Raw genomic sequence first — 6,769 nt, 5'->3', positions numbered from 1 at the left:
ACTAAGAAAATACATATGTTAAAACACACTGCTGTTTAGTCGGTTCTGACTCATAGCAAAACCTCCTTTGGTTTCCAAGGTGATATCTCTACAGAAGTAGATTTCCCAGCCCTCCTTCCGAGGAGTGCCTGGTCTGTTTGAACCACCAGCCTTCTGGTTAACAGTCAAATGCCTTAGAACTATGCCTCCAGAACTCCTATATATGTTGCAGTGTTTTTATTTTATTTTATTTTATTTTAATGTGATAGCTCTTTCTGTATATACATCACAAACTGTAGTACATACTTTCAAGTATATATATTCATTAATCAATAAAAACTAATTTACCATTATCCCTGTATTTTGGATAGTGCTTCCACATGTAATTTTATATGGATACATTGATCTCAAATTCTATTTGATGTTCTGGGTTTCTTCTAAGTCAAATTTAATTTTCATATTAACTCATTTCACAAATGTACTACCATATAAAACAATAAATTTTTTGCAATTTATATTTTAATTATGGTAGCATAACAGTTAAAAGCGTTTGGCTCCTAACCAAATGGTCAATAGTTTGAACCCAGCAGCTGCTCTGCAGGAGGAAGATGAGGCAATCTGTTTCTGGAAATATTTACAGCCTTAGAAATGCTATGGGGCAGTTCTACTCAGTTCTAAATTGTCACTATGACTCCCACTTACTCAATGGAAGTGGGGTAAGTGGTATATTAACTATTCAGACAAGAAACATCCCTATTGATTTTGTAATCAGAGAAGAAATCTGAATTTTAAAATTACTTGTTTATATTTTAAAATTTAAAATGACAGGTTTACATTTTAATTCAATAATCAAGTTTAAAGAATTTTTTTAAAGTACATTTTTCCTTTCTTATCACTATATTCATTCATCTTATCTTTCTGTCTCTTAATAATTATCACCAGAAGTCTATAATGACAATTCACAGTTCTAAATTTCTTCTACTACACTTTAATCAAACAATTCAGGAATATCAAGAGCTTGCTGGTTACTTATTCAAAGAAAAAGATTACTTCTCTTTACTTTCCATTAGGAAAAAAAAAAAAAAAAAACCTTCTCTGTAAGAACTATTTAAGATCTATAAAGAAAACTACCAAATTCTAACTTATGGTGTGATTTAACAGAAAACCAAAATTAAAATAAAATTATTGAAAACAGATGCAAATGAAAGATAAGCACAATATAATTATTTTGAATAGCTTAAGAAATAGAATAAAATTAAATACAATCATTTTAAGGTTGATTTATTTGTATTTTTAAAAATAAACTTATTTTTTAAAACTATTGAAAATTTACACAAATATCACCAAATAGTGCAAAGAAATCCTATATACCCTACACTAGTTTTTCCTACAGTTAACATCTTACATTAATATGGTGCATTTGTAACAATTAATTCACCGATATTAATATACTGTTACTAACAAATGTCCATGTTGTTGTTATGTGCCATCGAGTTAGACCTGACTCATAGTGACACCTCCTTGGGTTTCTGAGGCAGTATCACTGCAGAAGTGGATTGCGCAACCTTCCTTCTGAGGAGTGGCTGGTGGGTTTGAACCACCAGCCTTCTGGTTAGCAGCCAAGTGCTTTAGGCACTACACTACCAGAGTTCTTACTAATGTCCATAGTTTATTCATATTTCCTTAGTTATTACCTAATATTATGTTTTTCTTCCAAAATCCTATCAAACATTATATATTTTGATTGTATATTTTTAGGCTTATCTTGACTGTGAGTTTCTCACATTTTTCTTGTATTTGATGACTTTAGCAGTTTTGAGGATTATCAGTAAGATATTCTAAAATACACCTCAATAGGGTTTTGTCTGAAGTAGTTCTTTGATGATTAGCCTGTGTTATACATTTTGTGAAGGACCTCTGGTAGCATAGTGCCTAAGGCACTTGACTGCTAACCAGGAGGCTGGCGGTTCAAACCCACCAACCACTCCTCAGAAGGAAGGTTGGGTAATCTACTTCCGTCGTGATACTGCCTCAGAAACCCAAGGAGGGGTCACTATGAGTCGGTGCCGACTCCATGGAAAACAACAAACAGCAATCACCAACAAACAACAACCAACACTAACAACAACCACCACCAACAAACAACAACAACAAAAACAAATAACAACAACATACATTTTGTGAAGGCGGGCTATAGAGGTAAAGTGCTGTTTTCATCAATCTTATCAACCCGACTTATGCTCATATTGGTCTTGTTCAGCTGATAGTGTTTGTGAGGTCTTTCACTGTAAACTTATTCTTTTTGTTCCTTCTTTCCATACTGTACTCTATGGAAATGCATCCGTAAGGATGGAGCATCTTCATACATTTTTAAAAATTCTTTTGCAGTGGAGAATTTCTTGCTCATTCTCTATTATATCAGTATGGGTATTTATTTTAACATATGGATTATAACCTAATAATAAGTTATTTATTTATTAGCTGAGATTATTCAGCTAATAAATAAATGTGTATTTGTATTTGGCCATTGATAACTCTTGCACTTGGCTCCTGCTCCCTTTTTCTTTTACACAATCCTTATTTATTTATTTATTTATTTATTTTGCTGTTATTGTTTTGTTTTATTTCAGTAGTACCTTCTTTTCTGGCCCTAAAAGATGTATTTGGCTTTTCTTGTAGGCTCCAAGCTCTGTTCCTAGAATCTCTCATTTCCCCAAAATGCCCTGACTCTATTGGAGAATGATGTTAGTAACCAAATTCTGGGTGGTATGTGTGCTCACTACTTACTACTGGAGTGTCATTGCTTCTAAGACCTCTACAGTGGCAAAGTAAAGAGATACAGGTATGCACATTAACCTATATTTATATACAGATATGTAATCCTGTGTATTTTTTTGAAGTTCAAGATTAATTTATGCTGAAGTTTCCTACTCTAATACGGTACCAAGTGTATCATTCTAACCTCTTCCCCTTGTTTATTGATAAACTCTTACTCTGGTTTAAAAAATAATAATAATCTAGCTTCCTCCTTCTATAATTCATTTACTTAATTCTCATTTCCAGAATACATGCATAGCAGGATCAACATTGTTAATATGGCATATGGGCTATAATTTTATCAACTAACATAGTATGTTGAATACATTCCCTTTTAATTTTGGCTTTATAGACTTCATTTATTTTTCAAATTACTAATGTCAGCACCTTTCTCCCCTACTCCCTTTAGTGAGGTAGTAGTATACATTTTAATACAATCAGGATTTTTATTGCACTCATCATTTCATCCTGTAGTGGTGGTGGTGGTGTGTGCCGCCGAGTCAGCCCCAACTCATAGCGACCCCTCCTTGGGTTGCCAAGGCAGTATCACTATGGAAGTAGATTGCCCAACCTTTCTTTCTGAGGAGTCGCTGTTGGGTTTGAACTGCCAGCCTTCTGGTTAGCAGTCAAATCTATGCTACCAGAGCTCCTCATTTCAGCCTTAAAAAAAAAAAAAAAAAACATACCTCACTGCCGTGGAGTTGATCCCAACTCATAACTCATAACGACCCCTCCTTAGGAATCTGAGGCATTATCTTTATGGTAGTAGAGTCTTCCTTTCAGGAGTGGCTGGTGAGTTTGAACCACCACAATTTTGGTTGGTAGTCAAATATTTTACGCACTTCACTACCAGAGCTACCTGGGATTCCCTAAATGATTTTTTTTTTTTTTTAAATGTTGCATACCTTGCACTTTGAGCTGCAAAGTTCTATGGGTTTTGACCAATCCAGAAGGCTGGCAGTTCAAACCCACCAGCCACTCCTCGAAAGGAAGGTTGGGCAATCTTTCTGTAGTGATACTGCCTCAGAAACCCAAAGAGGGGTCGCTATGAGTTGGGCCGACTCGATGGCACGTAACAACAACAACATAGTGTTATATATCCATAATTATAATATGATACAGATTAGTTTCATCACTCTTAGAATCAAACAAACTCCTATATATCACTTTTACAACCATCGCTGTTCTACTCCTCATCCCCTAGAAAATAGTTTTTTTTTTTTTTTTAACTTTGCTATAATTTTGTATTTTCCAGAATGTCTTTTATTTGGAGTAACAAACATAATATATCACAATTTCACATTGAATGCTGTTCCAATTGACCTTGATGTGTGTCCAACTAAAGTCCCAAGCCCTAATGCCCAGCAATTCATTCCCTCAAGGTGTGTAAGGTGTGTGGTTTTGACATATATTCATTCCCTCAAGGTGTGTAAGGTGTGTGGTTTTGACATATATATATATATATATATATAATAACTTTGCTCCTTTTGTACTCTACTATATTCATTGAGGAAGCTCTGGTAGGGTAGTGCATAAAGCACTTGACTGCTAACCAGAAGGCTGGCTGTTCAAACCCAACAGCGACTCCTCAGAAAGAAGATTATGCAGTCTACTTCCATAGAGACATCTCTTTGGAAACCCAAGGAAGGGTCACTATGAGCCAGAAACAACTTGACTGCAGTGGGTTTGGATTTTGCTTATATTCATTGATATATATTCAGCACTTATAAATACATATGCCAAACTTATATATATTCATGAGTGTAGTGCCATTCACCTTCGCACATATATTTAGCTTGGGTCTCTCTCTCTCTCTCTGAGAGCTCTAGTGGTGTAGTGCCTAAGGCATTTTCCTCCTAACCAGAAGGCTGGTGGTTCAAATCCACCCTCCACTTCTTGGAAGGAAGATTGGGCAATCTACCTCCATGGAGATACTGCCTCAGAAACCCAAGGAGGTATTGCTATGAGTCAGATCCAACTTGACAGCAGTGAGTCTGGTTTATTTGTATATCCTCTTCAGATTGTGGTTATTACTATTATTGCAGAATTGTGTACTTAGTAGTATTCACCACTGTTACCTATAACTCTTGTTCTCCTCCTAGTGACTTCTTTTGCCTTAATAATTTTTTGCTGACCTCCCTCTTATTGTATGTTGCCTTTCCCTTTGGCCAAGTGCCTAAGACATTTGACTGCTAACCAGAAGGCTGGTGGTTCAAACCCACTCAGCCACTCCCTGGAAAGAAGATTGGACAACTTACTTCTGTAATGATACTCCCTCAGAAACCCAAGGAGGGGTCACTTTAAGTCTGACTCAATGGATCTGACTCAACAGCAATGAGTTTGTTTATTTGTGAGCCTGTAGTTAGTTATTTGCCCCTCTTTCCCTTCCCACCTTTGGTTACCATCAAAGGATGTTTCTTTCTGTGTGATTTTTTTTTCTTTTTATGATAATAATCACATACAATATTTTTTCCTTTTTTGATTGATTAATTTAACTCAACCTATTGTCCTCCATCCATTGAAAATACCATTCATCAATAATATAAATGAGAGCTATACATATGGACCTCACCAGATGGAATATATTGAAATCAGTTTGACTATATCTGTGGAAAGAGACAATAGAGAAGCTCAATATCCCATTCAAAATAAGGCCAGGAGCTGATTGTGGAAAAGACCATCAATTGCTCATATGGATGTTCAAATTAAAGTTGAAGAAAATTAAAACAAGTCTGAGAGAGCCAAAATGTGACCTTGATTATATCTTTCCTGAATTTGGAGACCATTTGAAGAATGTATTTGGCAAATTGAGCACCAGTGATTGAAGAGCAAATGAATTCTTGGCTGACATCAAGAGCATCATGCATGAGGAAAGCAAATGATCATTAAAAAAGACAAAAAGGAAAGAAAGACCAAAATGGATGTCAGAAGAGACTATGAAACTTCCTCTTGAACTGAGAGTACTTAAAACTACTTACTTCTTCTTAATGGAAGAAATGCTGATATAAAATAACTAAACAGAATAGTTTGAAGAACAGCATGAAAAGACAAAGTAATGTATTATAATGAAATGTGCAAAGACCTGGATTTAGAAAACCACAAAAGAAGAACACACTAGGAATTTCTAAAGCTGGAAGGACTGAAGAAAAAAAATCAAACTTCTAGTTGTAATATTGAAGGATTCTATGGGCAAAATATTGAATAATGCAGCAAAAGAAGATGGAAGGAATACACAGAATCGCTGTATCAAAAAGAATTACTCAATGTCCAAAAATTTCAGAAGGTAGCATATGATCAGAAACCAATGGAATTGAAGAAAGAAGTCTAAGCTGCACTGAAGGAATTGGTGAAAAACAAGGCTCTAGGAATTAACAGAATATCTGTTGAGATGTTTCTACAAACGGATGCAGTGCCAGAGGCACTTATTCATTTATGCCAAAAAATTTGGAAAAGAGTGTTTTGGTTACCTAGTGTCACTCTGACAAGAATATACCACAAATGGGTCACCTTGAACAAACAGGAGGTTATTCTCTTATAGTTTGGAGGCTTTAAGTCCGAATTCAAACCGCCAGGCTCTAGGGGCTGGGTGAAATCCCCTCAAGCTTGGGCTTTAGCTCTGCCTCCTGCTCCCAGCCCACTGAAGCTGGAGGCTTTTCTTTACTCAGATAACTATTGGCTGCTGAGACTGACAAGCCCAAGTTTGACAAGTAAAAAGTCACAGTCCCAATATTACCACACCACATGGCAGGCCATTAATTCAAGTCCATTGCAAGTCCCAAGATTGGCAGAGCACAGCAGGCTCCTGAACAATGACTAGGCTACATGCAGGATTCAAGCGTGCCATAAGATAGAGACCATTCCCCAAGGCTTCTCCCTATATACAGGAAGCAGACCACATCCCTAAGGTAGCTACTCAGATGCTCGTAGAAGATTCCACCATGGAGTGGATTACTAGTCTCATCATGGGGAATAC

Source organism: Orycteropus afer, unplaced genomic scaffold, assembly GCF_000298275.1.
Source record: "Orycteropus afer afer isolate SDZICR_OR568_19922 unplaced genomic scaffold, OryAfe1.0 scaffold00364, whole genome shotgun sequence".
Lineage (NCBI taxonomy): Eukaryota > Metazoa > Chordata > Mammalia > Tubulidentata > Orycteropodidae > Orycteropus > Orycteropus afer.
Note: the sequence above shows the minus strand (reverse complement) of the source record.